Source organism: Chinchilla lanigera, unplaced genomic scaffold (assembly GCF_000276665.1).
Source record: "Chinchilla lanigera isolate Chin_1 unplaced genomic scaffold, ChiLan1.0 scaffold00174, whole genome shotgun sequence".
NCBI lineage: Eukaryota > Metazoa > Chordata > Mammalia > Rodentia > Chinchillidae > Chinchilla > Chinchilla lanigera.
In genome coordinates, this window is record NW_004955575.1 from 620,515 (window position 1) to 647,810 (window position 27,296).

At 42.0% G+C, this 27,296-nt stretch overlaps 2 long non-coding RNA genes across 2 annotated transcripts; both read left to right on the top strand.

Moving 5' to 3' along the window:
* Window positions 1-8,657: 8,657 nt before the first annotated feature.
* Window positions 8,658-9,840, top strand: LOC106147533. The gene is made up of 2 exons (XR_001232456.1): window positions 8,658-8,744; window positions 9,509-9,840. It is a non-coding gene; the product is annotated as an uncharacterized LOC106147533 (long non-coding RNA).
* An 8,365-nt stretch (window positions 9,841-18,205) lies between these two features.
* LOC102003500 lies at window positions 18,206-25,101 on the top strand. The gene is made up of 4 exons (XR_265069.2): window positions 18,206-18,400; window positions 23,765-23,866; window positions 23,956-24,154; window positions 24,720-25,101. It is a non-coding gene; the product is annotated as an uncharacterized LOC102003500 (long non-coding RNA).
* The last annotated feature ends 2,195 nt before the right edge of the window (window positions 25,102-27,296 follow it).

A 27,296-nucleotide genomic window follows, 5' to 3' on the forward strand; every position in this document is an offset into this window, starting at 1 on the left:
TGTCAGTATTTTATTTCTTATATGGACAGATACTATTTTACCACTGGCACACCACATTTTGTTTATCCACTCTTCAGTTGATTGACATTTGAATTGTTTCTGTTGTTTTCTATTTTGAATAAAGCTGCTATGAATGTCTGGGGACATCTGGACACAGTTTTTATATGGACCCATGTTTTCGGTTCATTTCGGCATGTTACTAGGCATAGAATTGTTAACTCTACATTTAAATCTGTTAATTCGATTTTAACTCTATGTTAACTCTGTATTTAACATTTTGGAAAACTGTCAAATTGTTTTCCAAATCATTATTTTACAATATAACAGGAAAAAATAATGTCTTTTCATCTTTGCCAACATTTTTTTCTTTTTGTCATCCTAGTGGATCCAAGGTGGCTTTGATTTGCTTTTCCCCAGTGACTTCTGATCTTGAACACCATTTATATTCTTTCACCAATTGTATTTCTTCATGGATAAATGTCTTTTCAGATCCTTTGCTCATTTAAAAAGTTGAGTTGTCTTTTTCTTGTTGAATTATAAGTTTTTTGTATGTTCTAGTTAGAAATTCCACAGTAGAAACATGAATTGAAAGTGTTTGGTCCTGTTCTGTGAGTTGTCTTTTCACTTTTTTGATAGTATCATTTGAAGCACCGAGGTTTTTAATTTTGATGTAGCTCAGTTTGTCTATTTCTTTCATTGCTTGTGCTTTTATGTTATGTCTAAGAAGTGATTATGTACCCTAATCCAAGGTTATGAAGATTTATTTCTGTTTCTTCTAAGAGTTTTTTGGGGGGAGGTGGTTTCAGGAATCAAACTCAGGACCTTGCAATTGCCAGACATGTGCTTGTGCAGCTGAGCTGTATCCCCAACACTGTCTTCTTCTAAGAGTGTTATAGTTTTAGTTTTTACATTTAGGTCTATGACCCTGAGTTAATTTTTACATATGGTGTGAGATCGCTTCAGCTTTTTGCATGTGGATGTCCTGATGTGCCAACACTATTTGTTGAAAGCACTATTCTTCTTCCATTAACTCTTTTGACACCTTTGTTAAAAATGAGTTGATCATAGTACATGGACTAATTTCTGGGCTCTCAATTCCATTCCATTGATCTGTATGTCTCTATCCTTATGCCAGTAGCACAGTGTCTTGATTACTGTAGCTTAGTCAGGTTTGGAATTGGGAAGTGTAATCATCTAGCTTCCTTTTTTCCTGTTCAAGATGGCTTGACTATTGTAGGTCCTTTGTATTGTTACATAAACTTCATGAACAGCTTCTCAACTTCTGCAAGGAAATGAGGTAGGTCTTTATAGCAATTACATTGTATGTACAGATCAATTTGAAGGAATATTACTGTCTTAATTATACTAGATTTTCTAACCCACGAACATGAAATACCTTCTTTTTATTTAGGTCTTAAATTTCTTTCTTTCTTTTTTTTTGTACTTTTCAGTTTCTAAGTCTTGCCCGTATTTTGTTACATTTTTTCCTACATATTTTATTTTTTTTTATGCTGTTGTGAATAGAATTATTTTCTTAATTTCATTATCAGGTTGTGCATTGCTAGTGTACAGAAATAAACAGCTACTTTTGTATGTTGATCTTTTATTCATTGTAAATGCTAATTTGTTTCATTTATACTGAAAGTTTATCTTAGTTCATTGAAAAGAAAGGTTGTGTTATTATCTGTTTGTTTCTTTTTTGTAAGAATATATTTTGGCTTATGTCAGGCTCAGTAACTACTTTGAAGATAATGATGCACAGTATAATAACTATTATTATTCTCTTATTTTTTGGTTATGAGAATATGTTTTATGTTTTTGTAAATAAAAATAAAAAAGTATATTGTTTGATTTACAGAGCTGTGAATTTCACGAATTTCCTCTCTCATTGATTCTACTTTAATTCAGTGATGGTTAGAGAATATATTCTGTTGTATTTTTGATCTCATACCTTTTCAAAAAAGAGAATAAAAAACCCCCCAAAAGCAAAAACAAATACAAAACAACAAAGAACAATAAAAAGATACAGAATTTCAAAACAAGGTGATAGGAAATTAACAATGGTTGTTACATTACATACTGTTATCTTCAAAATAGTTGCTCAGAATAACAGATACAGGTATGCAAGATTGATCAAACAATTAAGCATGAACTGTTCCTTTCAATAAACCAATTGAAATTAGTACTATAATTATCTTAGCTATCATATATATTCCCCTCCTTCTTTTCTTCTTTCCCCCATAACTTTTTTGAGGCTGATTTCTTGGCTTAACATAGGATTTATTCTGAGACTGTTCTAGGGGCATTTGAGAAGATTATATATTTGCTCTTGTTTGGTAAATTATTCTGTTAGTCTAGTTGGTTTATTATGATATATATTACTTTAGAGTGTCATCTTATATAATCTTGGATATAGTAAATTATTACAGTTATGTAAACATTCTCAGCAAAATACTGGGAGAGAACTCATAAGAATTTTAAAAATTAATTCAATCTGGTGGGACTACCGTTGGCTTTCGGCCTTTATTCTATTTCTCTGTATTGTCCAGATTTCTTGTGATGAGTACAAATTGTCTAGTGTTGATAAAGTAAATGAAAACTGAATCAATCAGGATGGATGAGTACAGCTGAGAAGCCCTGCCAGAGGAGAGGATGAGGTTATGGTAAGATGGATGCAGATTCGTTTCTTACCATACAGAGCATTATGCAAACAAGTCCTCGGTCGCTGTTGAATTAAAGATGACAGGTTTGTGACTGTAATTTGAATTATATCTGTTCAAATAGTAAATATAAAAACAAAGAGTTGACTGGTTATTTTGGCTTTCCATTAAGCTTGCAGACTTATGACAGCTCCTAAGTGTAGGAAGTTATGGGAAAAAAAAAATCCCTAAGAATTGGAATTCTCAATCTTTGAAATGAATTTCCTAATATCTGCCAATATTCTCTTTGCTGTTGTTAGTAAAATTGCCTATTTTCGGATTTGGCAGCTTTATAGTCAATATTTTTTTATTTGATGTTACAGGAATCTTAATTAAGTTTTGTTGGCTGTATTTTGCTAATTGTGCAACATACTGTATTAGATCTTTTTAAATTCCTACCCTATGAAATAAATATGCTGAATAGTTTGTGATTACATTAGAGCACCAGGAAGATACTTACTAGACTACAGCCACGTTTGGTCTAAAAAGATCTGCAATGGCTTGAAAAAGAATATTTTCCTATAACTTTTGAGAGCTGCCTTAATGTAAACTTTGCAAAGCTTAAACAGAATATCTAATCATTATGGTGATTTCTAAGAGCACCGTTCTCGTCGCCAGCGGAGTATCTGCGGAGTCAGCATTTCTTGTTGTAGGGTAGGGTTGTGAATTGCGGCGCCATCTGCAAATCGACTAATAACATGTGCGGCCGTGCCAGTTTCCCTGCCTTGTAATTTGGGATGGTTCTCATCACCACTGTGAGTGGTTCTATTGTGAAAGCAAGAGGAACAAGTAGATTACAGGCTCATTTCTTTTCAAGACTGCCGTCTAGACTGCAAAATTTATTTTAGGGCAAGCTTTAGCTTCCTCACCCAGAGAAATAAAATACATTTCTTCCAAATCACATTTCCTTTTATTTCTGAATAAAGATTCCCTCCAGGGAGCTTCTGAGGCATGGCCACATTGATGCAATTTATGGTAGTGAATTCAATTAAAAATTCTCCTATCAGTGTCTGCCAAGTTCCTGTTCCTAATAAATCTGCTGTTGGAGAGGAACAGAAGTCTATAAGACTGTTTTTATTGCATTTCTATTACAAGAGCACAAAATAGGAATTTTCCGATTTGCTACAACGCAGTGACTTCAAATAAAAATAAAATATCTGTAGAGGTCCTATCTTGCTCTATTCTCTTGGTGCCTTTAAGATTTTCTCATCTTTTTTTCTTTCACCAGACGTTGAAGTCCGAGAGTGAATCTAGGGATGTAATGTTTTCCAAGCCAGTGGTTGTTTACCTAAGGAAGATGAAGTGATAAGTTCTTTATTTTTTTCTCTTCCAAGTTCTTAAAATTGTTGCTTAAGCAGGAGGACTGTATGTGAGATCAGAAGGCAGTATTGTGTGTTGTTTTGTTGAAAATACTTCGCCTGCTTTATTATCCTTTATTTTGTCTCTGAAAATTTATCTTTCTTTTTTTTTTTTTTTTTTCAGTTTAACTTAGAGTTTTTCAGGACTCCAACAAGGCTGTCCTGTACCAAAAAAGTTATGGCTATGTCCCCACTGAGTTTTGAGGCTGAGTCTTTCTTTCCTTCTTCTCTCGCTCAGTCTGTCTCTTTCCTTCCTTCTTTCCTTCCTTCCTTCCTTCCTTCCTTCCTTCCTTCCTTCCTTCCTTCCTTCCTTCCTTCTTTCCGTTCTGAGACAACATCTCACTATGTAGTTCAGGCTAGCCTTGGCTTATGTAGCCCACAATGGCTTCGAACTCACAGTGATTCTCCTAGCTCAGCCTCCTGAGTGCTGCGATTATCAGTGTGGGCCACCATGCCTGGCCCACCTGAGTGCTTTAATAAAAGGGCTGGTGGACATGAATGTGCCCTGGGCAGCATTTAGCTCTGAAGCATCTTCCAAGTAGTATTCTCCAGACCTCTGACTGAGGCTGTATGGAGGAGGGGCTGAGCATTCTGGAGAGGTGGGAAGACACAGGGCCACCTTGTTTATTTGGATCTGGCCTCAGACTTGCAAATTACACTCAGTGCTGTGGTTTAAATACTCATCTCCCCCGCAGAGTTCATTTTGAGTGCTAATACCTCATCGCTGCAGTGTGTGTGTGTGTGTGTGTGTGTGTGTGTATGTCAGTGGGTGGCATTTGGTATGGGGGCAGAGCCCTCAGGAGTGGGTTAATGGTTTTCCTGCAGGAGGAGGTTAGTTTTGCCACTTTCCTCTCCAGCGAGGCATCGCTGGCCCTTCCGCTTTTCTGCAGATGTCAGCACCACGTGCTTAAACATCCTTCCTTTATAAATAAACTGTGATAAATATCTTTCCTTTATAAATCACCCAGTATTCTGTTATAACAGCCAAAAGTGGGCTGAGACACAGCACAACAAAGATCCTGACATTGATCAGACTAACCTCTTTTACTTTTTTCATTAAAAAGGAAAAAGACAATGTGGAAAAAACTTCTGTAACCATCAGGCCAAATTTTAAAATTGTGTAATATTTCATTGTATTTGTTTTATGCCTCTCCCGGCCTCGCCCCACATATTACTACACATACCTGAGAGGGATTGTGTATCCCCACTCCGCCCAGGGCAATATGATCATACATTTGGACACAAGTCTAGTCCACATGCTTATACTTTTATGAATCTACGCACAACATGCCACGATGCTGCGCATCTTTGGAATTACATGCACGACAGGCTGCTGTACTTGATACTGTGGGAAGGCTCTTTCCAGTAAATGTATTTCAAGTGCCGTCCAAGTAGATCCACACAGCTAATTAATTTAATTACTGCTTCACACTTCATGGCGTTCTTCACTGCTCCAGTGAGCAGCACAGTGTACCTGTCCATCCTCTGATGAGTGTTACAGCATCTCCAGTTTAAACTACGACAGACCTTGCTGCATTGTTCTGATGATCTCATCATTTAGTATATATTTGCTAAAGACTTTGGTGAGAATCCTTTCCCATTAAGAAAGCGCCTTTTTAGGCCTTGCTTACTGAGTGTTCTAAACTCTTCTTATCAGCAGCCACACCTTTCCTCCTCTGCTCTCTCAGGTCCAAAGGGTTACCAACAATGTTTCTTCAGGTTAGACACTGTACTCTATTGAAAAAAAAAGATTTTGCAAATACAGTTTTTCCATTTCATTATGTTTTTCTTAACGTTTCAGTGCACCTGGGGTTACTCAGTTCCCTGGAGAGCTGCCCAACTAACCCACCTTTGAATCTGCCTGGATCAGCTTATAATGTCCATCATTAAAATATTCTTTTAGTATTCCATTTAAAAGTTAATTTGTATCTTAAAAACTTCTATTTAATTTATATTTTTTGTTTGTTTGTTTTTGAGAGAAGATCTCACTATATAGCCCAGGATGGCCTTGAACTCCTGACAACCCTCCTGCCTCAGTCTCCCAAGTGCTGGGCTTACAGGTGTACACCACCAAGCTCTGCTATAATTTATAATAATTGTAACCATTTTTTGGTAGGAAGATTCTATTTAAAATAAAAAAGGGAAGCTCTTAGAGATATTTTTGCACCTTACATAACAGTGCTGACTTATTTGAAATATGTAGATATATATCTATATATATCCATATATATGAATATGTGTGTTTTCAGTACAAAAACATATTTAAGGCCAGGGATATGGCTCAGTGGTACAGCCCATGTCCAGCATGCCTAAAATTCAATCCCCAGGGCTACAAAAAACAAAACAAAAAAACAAAACCAAGGAAATACAGAGATCTGGATTTTTAAAAGTGGTCTGACTATAAATACTGAAAAAGCTAGACATTTAGGAAATAAAGTAAAGCTGAATAATTTTTATATCTTCACCCACATCCTCAGTACATTTTGTGCTTCACAGTGACACTGGAATGGTATGAAGCACCCCGCACCTGCCATTTATTATGCTGGTAATGTGAGAGAACTGAATATAGGAATCTCACAGACAGTCAGTATTGCATATTTTTCTCATCAGCTGGAAGCGGGTGAAGCTTCCTGTGGATGCCACTCCAACAGTCACCACTGGGAGGCAGCAGCAGCCCCTTCTACTCCCTCACACACAGCTTCCAATATGGCGTCCTCTCCAGAAATTAAGTGGATGAGCTGGAAGAGAGGACAGGATTTTGATAAGTCCCTCACAATATTAATACAGCATTGTGTAGTCACAGCGATGTTGGTGCTATAGTTTATAGATGTATGCAGCCAATTTTCTCCTTCCCCCAAATAAACATGTTCTTCCATCTGTGTGGGCACTGTATGCACAAGTAATCGCTTTATATCAAATCCACCACAGTATGGGCCAAGATATTGTCAGCTATTAAACAAACATAATATGAGAAACATGGCCATGCAGAGAGGCTGTAAACTACCATCTAGGGAACAGAAGACATGTCCTTTTTTGTGGATGCCTTCTTATTGGTTGTAGCTATATCACCTTCTAAAGGAAAGAGACACTAAGGGAATTTACTCAGACGCATGTAATGCCTGAGGAGCACTTTGCACATGCAGTAATGCCTCCGGGTCTTCAGAGATGGTTAAGATGAAGAATATTTCCTACTTGTGGAGCTCCAGTGGTGCAATCAGTTAGCACACAGCACTTACACAGAATATTTCCTACTTGTATTGGGAGCTCAACTCATATTTGAAATGGCTTTTGCTTTCATAAAATAATTGTGGAGACTGGCCTGAAATTTGGGCCTTTATTTGAGAAAACACCTAGATTTTTAGGGGTCTTTTTGAGACAAGGTTTTGCTATGCAGTTCAGGCTGGCCTTGAGCTCACTTTGGAGCCCAGGCTCCAAAGGAATATAGGAATCTCACAGACAGTCAGTATTGCATATTTTTCTCATCAGCTGGAAGCTGGAACCTCGAATTTGCAGCGATCCTCCTGCCTCAGCCTCCTGAGTGCTGGGACTACAGGTGTGCACTACCATACTGGGTAGATACTTAGATTTTTAGGAGACTGTGGTCTCATATATTTCCCCCAGTGGTGAACTTTGATCCTTGAAATCCCAATTACTAGTAACTCCTTGGAGCTGGTGTTAGCCACTTTCCCATTAATGGGAAAGATACCCAATATCTACAATCCAAATTGCTATAGGGATGCATCAGCACCTCCAGCTGTTTTCTATGGTTCTTAAGACTGTCTTCCTTCCCCTAATCCTCCCAGACCCCATCATTCCATAAATTTTGGAATAACAAAGTTGCCACCCTTGGCACTTTAGCATCAAAAGAAACGTTTGCTTTATCAGGGCCTAGGAAAACAACGAGGATCCCAGAAGTCCACAGAGCAGTTGCCGACACTGGGAGTTAGAAATGGCTGGCTAGTTTTATTACCAGTTAATGGTGTTTGTATTTGTGCCTTTGCAAATAACCATGAGAAATCAATCGCCACGCGCGGACAGTGTGAAAAAATTAGTGACCGAGTCCTCAAGCCTGGCTGGGGGTGAGGACCGGCTCAGTAATCGCGCTGAAGAAGCGGAGGCTTGAGAAAGGCTTTCTGTGGGGCACATCGGCTGGGGAGGGACGAAGATTTGCAGTGCCTGGCGTTGATGCACCCTCTGCCCCTAACTCCATGCGCATTTGAAGAGCTCCAGACAGCACCATCGCCAACCCCATGCATGGAGAATTCACCAACTCATTCATCCTGCCAAAAGGGGTGCCTGAGAAAACCTTCTGTCCTAGGTCTCTGAAAGGCACAGAATTATAACGGTTAAGAGGATTCAGAAAGTAAGGTTTAAATCCGGCCTCTTCTATTATTTGCTGGAGGGTCTTAGGCAAGTTATTTAATATCCGCCCCCCCATCCATTTTCTGTCTGTTAAGTGCAAATCCATTTTGTATTCCAGTTGCCTGGGTTATTTTGAGACTAAACGAGGAGCTGTTGGCAGAGCGTTTCTCGCCTTACCTGGCAAGCGCACAGGGCGCAGCGCTAAGTAAGCACATGCGCGTCCTGGAGCAGAGCAGGCGCGGGTCCCACCAGTGACTTTCCGGACAACCTGCCTGTCTCTCGGAGCAGCAAGGCGGAGTTCTTTGGGACTCTCGTCCACTCCTTGGTCAGCAACTCCGCAGATTTATTTTTGGCTCAGGGCCTAGTGATGCAAGCTACGTGGCTTGCAGGCGGGTGTGGAGCTGGGGACAGCCTGTGAGGCTGCACACGACACCCGCTTTGGCCTCAGCCTGGGACAGTGAGAAGGCCCACACGACAAGGCGGCCACCGTCTCTTTCCCAGGGAGGCCAAGACCCCAGCCGATCCTCATCCTGGAACCCTGGGTCGGGAGGGGAATTTAGGCTCGCACCTCTCGGGGCCAGAAGCCCAAGCCTTTGAAGGCGGGGTCCGTGCAGGGTCCATCTCGGGACGTGAAAGCGCGTGAGAATGTCCCTTCTGGCACAGGGGCCCCGGGCGAGGCCCCGGGAGAATCTCCGCCCCCGCCTGGGAGCTCTGCCCCACCGCAGCTCCTGCAGAAACAAAGGACCGCGGTGCGGCCGGCGGCCGGGGGCTGGAAGCGGCCGCGCGGGACGCTCGCTCTTCCCATTCACACACTCGCCAGGAGGCCGAAACGCGCAGAAGTTACGGTGACACTGCCGGGGTTCTCTCCTGCGCGGCATTTCTGTCAAGGATAGGGAGGGGTCCCCCGCGTTAAACGTCTGTTTTTCAGCTCTTGAGGCGACCAGGAGATGGCGCCAGGGCTTGGCTCTTAATTGAGTCCTTGGGCCCGAAGAAAGAGACCGCTCAGCGTTTCCCTGTCTGGATTGCTCAGGAACTCAGAACAGAAACCTGCCGCAGCATTCCTGGGGTTAAATGCTTTTCTCTTTTCAGGAGGCGAGAAGGGAGTTTCGGGCTGTGGTACCTCACATGTTCCGTTACCGATGCCCCAGGACAGAGGGGCTCCCTACCGCGGTGGTCCTCCTCCTGCTCCAGCACGCAGCACGGTTTGCAGAGGGACTGCGCGTGACTAAGGTTAAACTTCCCAGCAAGGTCGTATTATTTGGGAAACAGTAGACGTTTCGGATCATGCCACTTTTTATTTTCTCCTCAGACCCTTTCCATCCATCTGTTGTCAGCCCCTAGACCAATGGCGCTGACGCCAAAGATCCCAGCACTTTCTGCTAGGAAGTGTTTAATTAATAAAAATAATCATTACAACATGAGAACCGCGGGCCGTGCCTGCTTCTTGTGTTCTAGAGTGTACGAGGAACAAAAAACTTAGGTCATCTTCGCATTATGTAATCTTTTTTTTTTAAGAGAAAAAAATAAAAATAACAATAAAACAATTTCAAAACAGGTTAGTAGGAGAGTTACAATAATTAATACATTGTGTATTGTTGTCTTCAAAGAAGTTATTCAGAGTACAAGGTATAGGCATGATATCTTATCCAAACAATAATAGCACAAACCTTTCTTTTCAATGAACTAAGACAAACTAGCTGTATAACTATCTTAACTATCTCGTGTATAAATATATATTTTTCTTTTTTCCTTCCTTTCCCCATCACAGTTTGTCTTTTCTTTTGAACAGCTTTTCCCAAATTCATGATATCTATTGTACATTTTGGATCTTATTTATTCCTTCAGTTTCTCACACTAGTGAGACAATACGATGTTTACACATGAGTCTGATTAATTTCACTTGTGAGTGCGGTCACGAGTTGCATCCATTTACCTATAAAAGTCTCTAGTTTATCCTTCTTTATGACTATTACTTCATTGTATAAAAAAATCTTTTTTATTCATTCCTCAGTTGATGGACATTTGGTTTGTTTCCAAGATTTAGCTATTACAAACTGTGCTGCTATAAACATGTGTGCACACATATCGCTGTGGTATGATGTTTTTAATTCTTTTGGGAAGATACCCAGGTAGAGAATAGCTGGGTCAAATGGGACCTCTAATTCTAATTTTGTGAAGAATCTCCACACTGATTTCCACAGTGGTTGCACCAGTCTATACTTCTACCAACAGTGGAGAAGTGTTCCTTTTTTCTCCACAGCCCCTCCAGCATTTGTTATCAGTTGATTTCTTGATACTAGCCATTCTTTCTGGGGTGAGATGGAATCTCAGTGTTGTTTGAATCTTCATCTCATGAATGACCAATGTTTTTGAACATTTTTTCATATATTTATTTGCCATTTATATTTCTTTATCTGAGAAGTGTGTTGCAATATGTAATCTTTTGTGGCTTGTATTCTATGATCCCATTTTTCAGCTCAGAAAACTTGTAGGTTCCGTAGTTCATCTAAAGTCATATAACCTGTGGGCAGAGGTTAGGGATGGAAACCCTGGTGATCCAACTTCAGGCCCCTATGATAACCACTAAGCCTCACAAAACAACAAGTGTGCAGGTACGTGGGTGTCTGGGAGATGGTGTTCAGTGTCCCAGGTGATTTGATCTGCTGAGAAGCAACTCAGGTACAGAAAGGTGAGGGGGTCATTTAGTGTTCAGTAGGGACTCAGCACTGTGCCATGTCTGGTAACTTCTTGCAAACTTCAGAGACTTACAAGATCTGAGCTGCCTTCTTCTTCTCTCTTTGGCTTGCTTGTTACTCTCCAGGCACCTTTTCTTTTTAGTATTTGCCAAGCCTGTTTCTACCTCAGGGCCTTTGCACCTGCTAACCCCTGATTGGCATGGTCTTCCCTAACATCCTTACAGGGCAGCTGTTTTCCTGAAAACTCAGCATAGACAGTCCTTTCTCACCAGAGAACCTAATGTGGCTTCACAGGACCCCTCCTGTATTACTCTGCTCTGTTTGCTCTATTGCTTGTGGGATGTCTCATATTATTTTTCATTTGTTTTCTTGGCTTGTTTACCTGGGTGTTATCTGTTTCTCCTCATTAGAATGTAAGTGCTGCAAGGCAGGGATTCTGTCAGTCTGGCTTGCTGTTATATTCCTAGAAACTAGAAAATTCTAGACCTAGAGGAGGTACTTCATTTTGTTTTTAAAATTATAGCTTTTATTACATATTAATTTTGCAAAGTAATAAGTTTCACCCTGACATTTCCATACATGGGTACATCAGCTTTGATGATATCTACCCTCCCCTCCACCCCTCTTTCCCCTTCCTCTATAGAGAGCTGCTTAATCATGGTTGTTGAATGAATATGATGGGAGAGGACTGTCAAAGCTCTGGCCAGGAAGCTTGAGTGCAGTTGGAGAAGCCAGGCTGACTCACAACAACCGGGCCAGTCCAAGGCAAAGGTGGAGGCAGCCTAGAATAGTGGTTACAAGGAGGCGCTCTGGGCCAGGGGTGTGGCTCAGTGGTACAGAGTGCGGTACCCACTAGCTATGTGACCTAGGACACTGCAGTTAGCTCTTTTGTGTCTGAAATTCCTCTCCAGTAAGCTGGCAATGGCACTGATGATCATGTTGGTGATGGTGCCTTCCTTGGGGGATGTCTTGAGGATTAAATGAGTTAGGTATGGAGTGCTTAGGATGGTGCCCCGGGTGCAGTGCTGTATAAAACAGTGTGAGACAAAGCACACTCAAGCAAAGCCTGTGGTTTTAGAGATTCAGAAACATGTGCTGGAGAAGGCAGGGCTCCTTAGAGGGCGAGGCTGGACTGAGGAAGGCCGGGGAGTCTGAGGGCACACTTGTCTTCGCTCTGTTGCCTAACTTCTATACAGATATTTATTCAAGGAATAGTTATTTATTTTTCTATTTATTTTTATTTAATAACTATTTAGTAATTTTCCAACAATTATTTATTGAAGGTTTACTCTGTGCCAGGACCTGGAATGTAGCGATGAGAAAAATGATTAAAAGGAAAACAAATAAATTTCATTGATTCTTCCCTGTCAAAATTTCTTCTTTTTTTAGGGGGTGAAGAAGATACTGTTTGGTTTTTCCTTCCTACCTGGTTTAGATTCCTGACTTACATGCTTTCAAGAAATATTTATTGAGTGTGAGCAAAACAGGGGTTAATAGGTGATCTCTACCGACTTCTACCCTTCTACCTCCCACCTCCATACTAAAGCAATCTAGGAATTCTTTATATACAATGGAGATATATATATGGTATTGTTTGGATTTAACATTCAGAGTGATGCTCCAAAAAATCCACAACTTCTTTCTCTAAACACAGTCTTTCTTGTCCCAGATGGGAGGGACAGGATATGGTGAGTCTGATGAATCTTGAATTGGCTCTGGTGATTCTACTTGGCGGGCCTACCGATTCCACACCCTCTGCCCTCAGTTAGATTCAGCCAGCATGCACCGAGCAGTAAGGTTATACTCTGAGAACCCAATGTACAGCTCAGCTTTATAAGGGGGAGGTTGTGATTTGGAGGAAGGATTTGTGGGAGACAAATGGAAAGGGGTCTCCTTTTTGAGGTGAAGACAGCATCAAAGCTTCCTTACTGATCCAAGAGAAATGATTACAGTGGTGTGGTGAGCAAAGTCAGTGGATTTCCAACATGAGCTCCAGGTTGATTTACAAAATCTCACTCACTCCTGGGACATGGCCTCAGGACATGACAGCAAATAATAACATTTAATTAAAACACATAAAACAGAAGCGTCCTCCGTGACAGCTCATGTCAAAATCAATGCAATGCAAATTTCTAAAGATCATGCTTGCAGGCAGTCAGGAGGCTGGGGCAAGGAATTCCACAACAAAGAGTCTTAGTGAAAGGGAACTGACTTCCACCTCCTGTGACTGGATACCCAGGCCTTTGAGATCTCTGGTTCAAATCCCTCACTGTACAGAGGATAAGTGGAGCCCCAGAAAACTAACAATTTCATGAAGTAATTAGTAGTCGGGAATCTGAGTTTCAGGTGGTGTTCGTCCCAGCGACACTTTCTGAGTCTCCGAGTTATTGGTGGATGTGCCCTCCTCCTCCTCAGACGTGGCGCCTGGATCCACAGCTCAGATGATGGGCCACATCGTCCCACCTGTGACTCAGATGCCTCTCATCTTCTCACAGCACATGACATCTTCCATGCCTGAGTGCATCTCAATAAAGGTTTTTAATTGGCAACCTGCAGGGTGACATTTCTAAGTAGAATTGCTTCTTTGTGCCTGGAGGTCCCTCCCTGTCGCTTGGATAGGGCGGAGCCAGCTTCACAATCCACTTTTTCTTCCTGAAAGGATTTCTCAGGGAACGAGGACGCCTTTCTGGATCTAGATGAAAAGGCAAGGCCCCCCTTATTCTCCTTTAATACAGTTAGAACACAATATAATTCCACAGAAAATGGAATTTTATTTTCACCCAAAATGAGAACACATGGGTTAAACGTTAGAAACCTGAGTAGGTTGTGGGGGTTCGGGTTACGTGGGGTTTCCATCGGTTCCTGGCTCTTTGTCTGGAATTTGGGCACAGAGTTCTGGAAACCCTGCTTTCTCAACAAGTGTCTTGGCACTGATAGCTTTGACTAGCGTGGAAATGGGAGATGCCTCAAGTCTTAATTGTATTTGCACATTTAACTGGTAGATGGTATCAAATCACAACAGTCAAGAATGTTTGTAGTTGCAGAAAGGTGGGATTGAGGTGGTCGTCGGAGTTTATTCTCTAGGGTGGCCACTGTCTCCTTGGGCCCAGGCTCTGTCTGAAAATGCTAGCCTTGCCCTTGCTCACAGGCTGAGGAGAGGCATCTCCCAGAAGCAGCCTGGCCTGCGCTCCCCTGCTTATTTCGTCCACTACTGACTGCCTAGAATGAAGTGTGATCAAAATATATGCATACTTACATTTAAAACATTTACTTCAGCAAAAGACACATTGCCATTCATCACCTTCAGAATGCTCCCCCTCGCATGAACACGGGTATCTCGTCATCCCCACGCCCACTTTTGGAAACAGTTCTGCAAGTGCTCCTTTGTGTCTTTATGAGATGTGATAGAGAAGAAAAGACTGTGAATGCAGCTGCCAGTGCCATCCAATGGGAAGGTGGGCTCATAAAAGCATTACTGTGTCCTCATACTCATCGTTCATCAGATCGGGCACCGCGCAACTTCCGGCTCTTCCCCAAAGTCACAGTGAGCATGAAAGGTAAACATTTTGTATCTGTTCAGGACATCAAGGCAGCCATGACACTGCAACTAAGGATACCAGATAGGGTACTGTTCTGGGGGGCATTAATGGCAATGTCTCTTTTACTGTAACAAAATTTTAAAAGAGTTCTATATTCACCGTAGTTTTTGATCATGCCGCGTAGGTGTGGGTATCAGGTAGCTGGTGTCTCTGTGCAGTCAGATTCACAGCACAGACAAACAGGGGGATTTTAAAAAGGGCTGGTGGGTGGTGGATGTGGGAAAGCAGGAGATGCGTGGCAAATCCTAGGTCAGGAGTTCTCCCACACTCTGTAAATAGGAGGGAACTGGCAGTGCCGAGCTGGTTCAAAGGGATGAAGCTAAGAACCTTGTTCTGCTGCAGAACTTGCGTAATAATTTGGCCTTCCACTTATTAGACGCTTACTTTGCAGTGGGCAAGATTCATTCAATGTCAAAACAATCCTAGGACAGTTATTCTATTTTTAACCCCTCTGATCTGATTTCCAGCTTAAGTGCTGTGAGCAAGATAGCTAAGTGCGCGCTCAGGGCCAAGGATATAAATCAATGCAATTTTGCTCCAAAAGCTGTGCACCTGACCACTATACAATCCTGCCTTTCTGCTGCAAGCATGCTGCCTGTGATTAAGATTTTATGCTTTATTTACAGTGGCTGCTGGAGATTGTGCCTGAAGGTTTGTAGCTTCTAGTAGTTCCTCTAGAGAGCTTAGTTTGTAACTGAAAACAGGATGAAACTAAGCAAGTTTGCTGATGAACTGGGGTCCTGTTGGAGCTACCTGTGATGAGGGCAAGAAGAAGACCCGTGCGTCTGCACGCACTGTCTACATTTTAGCTAACAGAATGGATGCTGTCTGCTAGCGATGAAAGCTGGTTGGCAGAGGACTTGGTGGTGATTGGCCTGAGAGTGAATTCATGGAAAGGTGGTGTTTCTTGGCACATAATTCATGGATTTTGTGTGTGTTTTTGTCACAAAGACACGCAAACTATTTACAGGGAATAAGACAGGTGCATCAGAAAGGGCAGTAGGGTTGCACCTTCATTGTTCTAATGTAAGGAAACAGAAGAGCAAATGTGTGGCTAGTGCCGAGGAAGAAGCACCAAGAGCTGAAAACCCTCATCTCAGCGGCTCTTTGTATGGGGATAGCTGGTAACCCAGCAGCAGGGATGGGCTTGAAAGGTGGTGATGTCAAGTTAGGGGTTTTGAGGGCTTAATTCTGTTCAAGTTCAAGGAGACAACTCTTCTTGGCTCAGCCAGTCTTTGAAAAGAGTTGGTTGATGAGAAAAATATCCAATCATACATTTGTAAAAAATGTTTTAATTATTAAAAAATAATACATGATAATAATATAAAAATTCTAGGTAAGAAACTCCTTCATTTATTTCACAAAAATTTCTTAGCTATCATGGTCTAATTTATTTTTAATGGTAGAATTACTAATTTAGAAAAACAAAAATAATATGAGTTGTGAATAGATTTTTCAGTGTTTTCATCAAGAATTTACTACATGCACACATTTCCCAAATTTTTTTAGAAAAAGAAAAATTTCCCTATTGTGAGATGAAATGTACAGGTGTTATATGCAGCCTTTGTTTAAAAACCTGTTAAAATCAGGTTTTTTTAGACAAAAAACCCACCTAGCATAGTCTGAGTTTTTTTAAAATCAATTTTCACAAAGATTTTTTAAGTCCTGTGCCAGACAGTTTAGGCACTTGGGATGCAGAAGTGAGGAAAGCAGTTGCCTTTGAGAGCTTGGACTCCAGTGGGGAGGAGGTAGTAGCCTAATAATTAAGTCAAGTACCTGACTAATATGTGAGAAGAGGGGAAGTATTATGGGCCAAAGTGGAACAGGGTAAGGAGGGAAGGTGCTGAGGAAGGGGCTGATGTCGAATTGGAAAGGGTGGTTGGGATAGGACTCTTTAAAATGATGACAATTGAGCAGAAACCCAATGGAAGTGAGGGAATGAGTGAGACCTGGGGTAGAGGTAGGCAGGACGTGTCAGGCAGAGGCTTTGACAAGGGGAGGAGAGCCCTGTGCCTGAGCAGGGTGGGTCAAGGAAAGAAGCAATGGAGACAACAGCAGGCATGACGTGGGAGCCCTGGAGGGTTCCCACCAGAGGTGTGAGAGAGCCTGGCTTTATGTCTCAGGAGGTTTGTGTGAGCTGGGGTATAAAGGCTAGATTGTGGGTACAAGGGTAGAAGTAGGGAGGCCGTTTAAAATGCTCACACAACATCTAAATGAGAGAAGACAGTGGTTTGCATTGAGCTGGAGAGGTAGAGCTGGAGAGAGGCTCTAGGGTTTTGGATAATCTTGAAGTTAGAGCCCGCATGGTAGCTGATGGACTAGATGTAGGTACAGGAGAAAAAGGAGAATCAAAAGATGCCTCCAGGGTTTTTTTTTTTTTCTTTTTTTTTGTCTTAAGCAGTTGGAAGAATGAGTTTGCCTTCAACTGTTATGGAGAGGACTATAGGAAGGATGGATATTTGGGGGGAAGTAAGACTAATTAAGTTTTGGAAGTGTCATGATCAAGACATTCAAATGAGGATGGTGAGTAGTTAGCTGGATTTTAGAGCTGGAGTTCAGGAGTGAGGCTAGGCTGAGTTATTATTGCATTTAGATAAAATAATGAGATTAGATGAGATTATCAAGAGAGTAATAAATAGCACCAAATTCTACCATCTAGGGATAGCCAAGGTTAACATCATGGCAATTTCTTCTTCAGATTTCTCTGTCTGATATATAATTAAATAATACATGTCATAGTTTCTGATACAATAATGCTTCGTAATAAGGAAACTAGCATTCAGTCGTGTATAACTTTTATTTTTCTTTCTCATGGGCCTGTTATTTGTCTGGAGTATCTTTTCTTAGATTGTGGCTTGACTGGCTTGGTTCAAGATTTGGGTTGGTTTTGCTCCATTCCACTGTCTTTACATTCCTCTTGGGTCAGGAGCTTCCAAGGACATATTTTTCTTGTGGCAATTACAGAAATACAAGTGTTTGGGTAGACCCATGTTATGCCTCTTAAGGGCTTGGCTTGGAACTGACAGTCCCTTTGGCCATATTCCCTTGGCCAAACAAATCAGATGGCCAAGCTCAAGATAAATGAGGCTGGGAAAAGTCTTTTTCCCACCCCAGTGCACTCCAAGATCACATGGCAAGGATAAAGTGAAAAACTGCAATAATGATCCGACTTCACATAATGCACAATATATAATTTTAAAATTTTATTTTAATATAATATACAATATAAAATTTTACATAATGGAATGGCACCATATGTACAATTTTATACATTTTTTTACCAAAATATAAAGTATGTATTTTCCATGCATATAATATTTTTAATGTCTGCGATGTTTTCTGTTATATGGATGTACAATAACTAACCTATTGCATCTCCTATTTATGGACATTGTAAATGTCTATAATCTAGAGGAACGTAACTATCAGAATATATATATAATTATAGAAGGGCTAATTGTATTGTCTTATAGGGTCAAGGCTGGATAGCCCACAATGGCTGCACTCGGGTGAGCCAGAGAATACGGTACTGCTCTGTCCAGGGAGCTAGAAGCCTCAGAAGGAGACCAACGATGCAGCCCCTGTCTGGAGGCCTGGGAGCTCCCAGGAGAGTCACTGCTGAGTCCACAGACAGCCTGATGTCCACAGGCAATGGCAGCACAACATTCACCATCACACTCTTTTAGGTTATTCGTGATTTTTTTGAATGTTTTTATGACTACAAACAATGGTGAAGGGAATATTTTATATTGACATCTTTACACAATTTTCTAATTTCAATTTAAGTAACATCTCTAAAATTAGAGTATACAGGTCACCAAAGTGTAAACATGCTTAAACTATTGAACCATTTTGAAAAATTGTCATCCAGAGATGCTATATCAGGTTATATTCCCATCCACAGTGCACGATAGTATTCATTTCCAGAAGCACTCCTCGATGTAGAGCATTTGCATTCATTTTCCTCTTTGCCAATTTGATAAGTGAAAAATATTCTTTATACCTTTTATTTTCAGTGAAGAATATTTTTTCATTTGTATATTGTCCAGTTGGTATTTCTTCTTTTGCATGTTGCTTGTTAGTTCTGTCTGCATTTCTAACAAGGTGGCTTCTCTCTTTCTTTTCTTTTTTTTGTCTTTTTGGAACAGGATCTTGCTGTGTAGTTCAGGCTGGCCTTGAGGTCACTTTGTGGCTGAGGCTGGACTTGAACTCACAGCGATCCTTGTGCCTGAGCCTCCTGAGTGCTGGGATTACAGGAGTGAGCCATCACACTTGGTTGGTTTTTCTTTTTCTAATTGACTTTTTAAAAAAGTTTATGCACCACATTAATAAATATAATTATTTTGTTGAAATATTTGGGATCGTTTTGGAAATATAGAATGTGTTTGTTTCCATTTTTTGTCACCAGAACAAATGATCACAAACTTAGTGGCTGTGATTGTTCTGGAAGCCTGAAGTCCAAAAGCAGTGTCCTTGGGCTAAAGTCAAGGTCAGCAGGCTGGTTCGTCTGGAGCTCTAGGGGAAGTCTATGTTGCTGCTCTTCCTAGCTTTAAAGGCTGCCTTACCATTCTTTGGCTTATCACCTTTCCTCACGTCACATCATACTTTTGTAGGGACTGTGCCGCTGAGCCAGAACCCTGGCCCCACACAGGTCATTTGTAGTAAGTCAAGTTACTTCTCCATCTTTCTTTCTTTCTTTCCTCCTTTCTTTCTGTCTTAGCATTTTGGGTTACTTTTACATCTTAAAAAATTATTAAATACTACAAATACATGCATAAATAAAAGATGGTATAAAGAGTAATAATAAAATTAGCACCCATGTTCACACATCCCAACTTAAAAAAACCCAACATTACCAGCACTTTGGAGGCTCCTGGCTTATTTACCACAACTGAATGGAGGACACCACTGTGGTAAATTTGGGGTTTAGCATTTCCTTCTTTTATTTTACTGTTTTGTTTTTGAGGGAGGGTCTCATATGTAGTCCAGGCTGACCTTATACTCACTGTGTAGCCCCTATTAGCCTCAAACTCATGATCCTCATGCTTCCCTCTCCCAAGGGCTGGGATTACAGGCGTGTATTACCATGCCGGGCTTCCCTGACTTCTGTTTGTAATTCTAACACGTGTGAACCCACTTTAAAATATTCTTAATTTCCTGTAGAGTTGCACTGATTTGTGGACTAATAGGGTGTAACCGGCATCTTTGCAATAGTGAGTCTTTTATCTGATACCTTTTTTGTCTTTTCATTTATTTATGGTTTCTCTGATAAGCTTCTCTTGCATTTTTGTTTGTTTTAGTGCTGAGGATCAAACCCAGGGCCTAGCACATACTTTGTCTTTTGATTTTTATAGCTTGCATAGAACACCCTGGTTATTCAATGCCTCTTTTACATATAGGCACAGGTAGTCTTTTCTCCAGGCCTAAGTCTAAAGTGGTCATCTGTGCACTTTTCTCCAAACATTCTTTTTGTTTACTCTCCTATCTTGGCCCTGCCAAGTCTCTGACTGTCCAATGGAACCATTAACCACTAGCTATGACTCAGTGCAGATTTTGGCCTGAGGTTATGTATTTCTGGGAAAGGTAAATAGGACAGGCCCTATTTAAGTTTGGTATCCAGGCCGTTTGTAAGGGTTTTGATTCTGGGTGGCCAGAAACCAATAAATGTCCACAGTGTTTAAGGAAGGGATGAGTAAAAGCTGAATGTTGACTAATATCTTTTCTAACACTGGCCAATGATATCAGAGTGGTCCTCCTGCTTTTTACTAATGTTGCTGTGCTGTAGTCATCTTGCCCCACAGATGTTTTGATGCCTTCTAAAAGCAAATACTTAAGCTTCTGTGGAGATATATTTGCAAAGGAGCAAAAGGAATTCTGTGCAGGCTTATTCACTGTGGCACCATTTGTAATAGTAACGAAAGATCAGAAGTAATGGAAATATTCCTCAATAGAGAACTGGATACTCACAGTACATCTGCACTACATAGAAAATATTATGCAACCCTAAAAAAGTGTGCAGAATGAAGTATATAGTATGCTATTTCTTATTTAAAAAGGTCAGGGAGAGGATAGATATTTTGGGCACATGCATAAAGAAACTCTACAAATTCACAGGACAATAATAACAGTAGTTACATGGCAGAAAATAGTTGGATAGAAGACAAAGGTAAGAAGACTTCACTATAGGCTTTCTCATGTTTATTTTAAAAATTTGAATCATATTGTCTAGTTAAGCTTTTTTCTCCCTTATATGCCCATATAATATCCACAGCAGGTATCTTTATTCCATCTGAGACCCCTGCCTGGTGCATAATTCTACCCCAGCCCACAGAGCTTGTCTGAACCAAACCTTCCTGCAGGGATACCTATTTGTATACTCTTTTGGAGATTAAAATCGTGATGGAGTAGTCATGAATATTTAGTTCAAAATGTTACCTCTTCTTCCTGGACCAGCTCCACAGAGATATGAGAAATGAAACTACATTTCATTTCTCAGCTTAAGAAAGCATGATGAAAATGTCCCCCCTTATTCTATATAATTAATATGGACTACTATTACTACTACTAATAATAAAATGGAAGTACTGAGGGCTTGGTATGAGATTTTATATATTCACATGCATTCACTGAGCCAATGAGTTAACATTTGTTGGATCCTCTAGTGTGCCAGCTCCCTGGCTGGCTGTGGTCAGCTTTGCATTTAGATTACACTAGTCATTAGTGAGGAGAGGTGATAGGCAGGGTATGGGCTGTGAGCAGCAGGAAGGAGCAGGGGGAGGAAGAGGAGATGAGAAGGAGGAGAAGAAGGAGGAAGAGGGATGCACTCTCTTGCTGACTCCTTCGCTGGGACAGTTAGGACAGTCTGTCCAGCCACCACTGGCAAGCTTGGGAGGAAACATCTGACCTTACACAAAACCTGTTCTCTGTTGTCTGCAATGGACATCTGCAAAAATGAGCAGAACAACAGCCTTGAGGTCTGTTTTTCCAGAGGGCCTAATGTCCACTTTCTGATTCTAGTTGCATAGTGAATTATTGGTGCATTTGTTTTGTCATGTTGCTCTTTCTCAGCTCAGAGGCTTAGGAAGGTGATCAAAATGAGAAGCCCGACTGTGCTGTTGGACAGTATGGGCTGACAAATCCTGGGGAATGGAGGGTGTTGCTGAGGACTCAGACAGGTGTGTGTGTGTGTATGTGTGTGTGTGTGTGTGTGTGTGTGTGTGTATGTGTGTGTATGTTGGTAGGTCTTCCCAGGGTATCCACAGCTATAAAAAGAGCCCTGGGAATTGCAGCAGTGAAGCAATGATGTGATTCTAGACTCTTGGGTCCTGTGCTCCACCAGAAAGAATTCTTGGGGTTGATGGATGAGGTTGTCTTATGTGTAGGAACATTAGGTCACAGTTTATTCTAATGCTGGCATACATTGCATTTCATCACTGATGTCTGATGCCCAACCATTAGCAAAATCACTCTAAGGTAGGACTTCAGTGGTGGAGAAAGCAAGCCTTGGTGGCCAGGGGTGGGGACTCGGTGGGAGGGGGAGTGGAGTGGGCAGGAAAGTCTGAACCAGAAGGAGAAGGACTGGGCACTGAGCAGCATGAGGAGCAGATTATACAGAGAGCCTAGGAGCCAGGAGGTGGGGATGGTGACCCAGAGAGGTGAGGGAAGGCCTGGGCCAAATTGCCCCTGCTCCCCATTAATGTCAGGGGCTCAGATTGCTCAACATCTGCACAGGGAAGTCCACATTAATGGGGAAAGGCTAAAATTTAATACAGGCTTTCATATTTGAGCTTTTATTGCAGATTCTACAAAAAGATTCCACGGAGCCATTGTTCACCTGGCTGACACACACTGCCTTAGTGATCTTTGGATATTGAAGTATTTAAAGACTGCAGTGTAAGGACACACATAATATTCTGGAAGTGTCATCTTAGAGATGCTCACTTATTTAGGAAGCCACACAGAGGGAATTCTGTCACATCTTGGTGCAACTCAGCTGCTCTGTGACTTGGGGATGGTGGTCTCATTGGAGATGTTGCCAAAGAGCTGTAAACTTAGCCAATTAACTTCTATGGTTTGATATTACAGGGCCATCCTTTGTGTATAAATGCCATGTGCTTGTGTTTGGAAAAAGAGCTATCTTTTCCTTTGACAAAGGGTTGTTTCAAGGCAGTGGTGACAAAGCAGCAGGCAGTCAGTAGGTGTTGCTGAGGAAGTGACTTTGACTTTTATTTTTGACTACAATGTTTTCACTTTTGCACCGTGATAAGAAAACAGTGAGTAACTTTTTGATTCGTACTACAATAGGATTTGGATACAGAGGTCTGCCGTGCACAGTTGCAGACTCCACACCAGGCAGACCCACGCCTTCACCCACCCACTCAGCACATGCTCAGTGAGCTTGTTAGGAGCTACGTACTGGTACTGTTCGGTGCACTTGGGATGCCTGGACCAGCAAGAACAGAGCTCGTTTTGGCCCTGAGAGAGTTCACACTCATTGGGGGATATGGTTATTAATGGGATAACCACAAAAATAAATGCATTATTTCAAATGCTAATAATTGCTTTGAAGACAGGCACACAATGAGAAAAGGGAAGTTTAAGCTGAGAGCTGATGAAAAGGAAAAGGTGTTTCACCTGAAGGCAAGAGGAAGGGAAGACGCACTGAGTGTTCCAGCCCTACAGGAGTTTGAGAAATCGAAAGACCAGTGCTTTCAGACGGCAAATCTTTGTACATGGTTTTGGCCATATTCTTGAACTTGGTTGTGTCTTGGGTTCCTTGTTTGGAAATGAAGGTTCTGATACTGGCTCTCTATCCTGATACACAGCAACTGTCTCATTATTAATGAAAAATTGAGCAGCCCTTCTGAATCTTAAAACGAAAGGTGCTGTAATGGCGTAAACCCTGCCAAAAGCTACATCTAACTGAAAAAAGTAATAATAACTTGGCACTGAGCTCAGCTATGTGCATGGGAGTAGATAATAAAGGTCCTCTGTGTTTGGCTGTGTGATGGAATCATGGTTGGATTTTTTTTTTTCTTTCTGAAAACCAGAACTCAATACCTCTAAAGGAGAATTGCAGACTTTAGCCCTGATCTCCCCTTTGCCTGGACAGGATGACTCATCAGGGCCACACTGCTGAAGTCAGTGCACAGGTGGAGATTTTGCTCTTTAAAAGATAATTGTTCGGGAAACCAAAACACTTCCCTCCCTATTACCTTGTTTAAAGAGATCTTTCTTTTAGGCTCTTCACCTGAACGGATGTTTCCAGCCAGAGTTATGATGTGTCCCGGGCTAATGAGATTTTGCCGGGAATCCATTTGGAAGGCAGGCAGAGGTTGGCCTGTGCGAAGCAAGGAGGTGGCTCGGGATCCTTTCCAGCGTCTCCTGTGAATCCTGCAGATGGTCACACAGGGTTTCGGGCCCGGCTGGTGTTGAGCCAGGTACGTGTGCAATGAAAGTGAGTCCCAGGGCAAATGTACATTTTAGCATAGAAGCAGGGCCCCCTTTCCCTGGGATGAGGCCTCTACAGTGAAAAAGAGGCTGAACACAATCATGAGAGCCTCTTCCATTGCCATAGCTGAAGGTAATGGCAGTCACATCCCTGCTGCCCCCGAGAGAGCAGGCAAAACAGCAGCTCCCTGGGCTGGGGAGGATCCCCGTGTGGATCCTCTTACCCTGCAAGAAGAAGCCCCAAGCTGACCTGTACCTCCCTGCTTGCTGGGGCCACTGATCCATCTCCAGTGAGTGTTTGGCCCTGGAGAAGAGATGGGTCACGGTGACTTCAATCTCTGGCTTCTCAGCCTGGCAGCCAATTAACTCTAGGAGCTGCTGCCTGGGTAAGTCAAAGACAGGAAACAGACTACAGCCCACAAAAAGGGCAATAACCCCACAGTTCTTTGGCACTCAGAAGCAGTCACGAACCTAAGCTTTCATGATTCTAACCATTTTGCCACCATTTCTTAACCCATAACAAAGGATGTATCTTTTGGTTAATTTTTTTTCCAGGTATTTTGCTTGACAGTTCCTATCAGATAAAGGATTAATTGGTTGTCAAGATTTGGAGCTTAGAAGTGATTTCCCCTGACTGAGAAACTGGGAGACAGAAGCTGTCCTTCTGTGAGCTGCTGGCCGAGGCTGAGTCTTGAGTGGTCTGTGTACTGGGTCAGGTTTATGCTCAAGGTGAAGCCCACAGGCTGGGTCAGTAATTCTCACTCAGCCTAGGCTTATGAAATCCAAGCACTGCCTTTTGTCTTGCACTTAGAAAACACCATGTGAGAGTATCTGGCCTGTGGGGGGCGGATCTTTCCAGCTACTTCTTGCAGCTGAACTCAGACAGGTGTGCTTCCGACCTTAGCGTCACTCTGACTGTGAGTTTAGTTTCTGTAAGTCTAGTTTCCTCATCTTTATTTTTTTTTATTTTTGTCTTTTTTTTTTGGTACTGGGAATTGAACTCAGGACCTTGCACTTGCTAGGCAGGCACTTGTGTTGCTGAGCTATATCCCCAGCTTCCTCATCTTTAAAATGGGCATAATAGCACTTACTTCACTGTGAGAACACAATGATAAAATAAATGTCCTTTTTGTTGAGATTGGCATGTGGTAAACACTCCATAAATGCTTCATTAATTATTATTATCACTCAACTAATATATTAAATGCCTGCTATGTATTATTATACATTGTGAAAGACACTATGAAGTATTAAATGCAGTTTGAGAGAGAAAATATAGGAACATGATAAAGAAGTAGAAGTACAACCTGCTCTGCCAGTGAGGCCATAAGTGAGATAGAATTAGAATTAAAGACAGAGGGCAGCTAACAATCGGGAGTTCAAAGTTCATGGAGTCCTGGGTTAGTCAGAGAAGCCTTCACCGAGGAGGTGGGCCGTGGGTGGGGCAGAGTTAGGCCTAGGATTCTAACCGTTTTGCCACCATTTCTTAATCCATAAACACCCCAGTTGCACAGGCTGACTAAGAGGCACACGAGCAGGGCCGCACAAAGCTGACCATAGGTTATTTCACTCTTAGCCCAGCTGTCAGCTAACAGTAGGTGATCCTTCCACAGAGCAACCACTGTGTGTGCCTGCACATGTCACAGCCTCCCTTTCACTGCAGCCTTCATTGCTGTCGCTGGCCGTGCTTCCAGTTGGTTTGGGTCATTCTATCTCTCTCAAGATTAGGTTAAGGGAGGCAGGGACTGGAAGACAGAAGCTCATTTCGACCTAAGGTGTATTTTCTATCCACTATCACAATTTCGTGCTGGAGTATTAAGAGTCATGCTTTCACTTGTATGGTGGGTTTTTGTGTAGTTAGGGCATCTGCCAGATCCCAAGGGGGAGGGAGTGAGGGACGTCCTGAATTCCAGCTCCATTACCACACATTGAACCACTGTCCCACTTGGTAATCGGGAGGGCATCTTTGCACCTGGTAGTTTTCAGTGTTTGGCAACTGTGGGAGAGAAAATCTGTGCTCGTGACATCTGTATCTATGTGCCTGCTTTGAGCACACAGGAAACCATACTTTTAATGTGTGTGACCCGTGACACATACTGACCTGTGGGGTGTGGCATGTCCCTTCCTCTCTAAGGCAGTCAGAAAGTCCCTTGCAAATCTGGGCAGAACACAGAGGTATCGCAGTGGCTGGAAACACCTGCGCCATCTAGGCGTAGGCTTCCCTATGTGCACAGTCACCATGGAGACCTCCTGTTCCAGGTGTGAAACCCGTCAGTCTTCAGAGGGGAACTGCACGGGCAGCTCATAGACACCTGCAGAGGCACAGTGTGAGTGAGAAGTAAGCCTCAGTTTGGTTAACTCACTGGGGTTTTTTGTTCCTGCAGCATAATCTAGTTTATTCTGATACAGCAATCTTTCCCCCTTGCTAGTATTGCCTTCTGCTCTTTCCTGCACCTGCCACTCACTATTTTTACAACTAAGATTTCTGTAGTTCCACATTAGGATGCCTCATAACTACTTCCTTACTGCTAGCTGCGGCTCCCTCAATTTTCAGAAACTAACTAGAAGGTAGCAAATGGTATCCTGCCTAGACCTTGCTTACAGAACACAATGAAATTAAATAAAAAAGAAAAGATAAAAGTATACCTTTGGTTCAGACACCTTTTCCCAATTCCATGTGGATGGCTGAGTTTTCTGAACTCTGACTTGATATGACAGTTGCCTGGAGCTCTCCTGGCAGAGGAGTCAGCTCCTGTGGGTCATGGATAGTCGCACAAGAGAGAGGTTAATGTCTGAAGTCCCTACAGCAAGCAGTGTAGTATCCAAACCTGTCTGCCTTCCTTCTGCAGCAGTTTAGAAAGTTCCCCATTGCTCCTGAAAAATGGTGTCCAACGCTTTTCCCTTTCATCATAAGGGAAACTTGGGGAAAGTATCTATAACTACAGAAGTGGAAAGAGAAGTCTCTTTTACTTTTCTCCTTCAGAACTAAACTAGCCTCCCAGCCCTGCCATACAACTCATCTGAGGGTTTGGCACACACACATTCAGTCAGCCCCAGACTGGAAATATTTAGAAAAAGTTTGTAAGTATATTGACCTTGTGGAGACATTTTTCTTGTCATTACTCCCTAAAC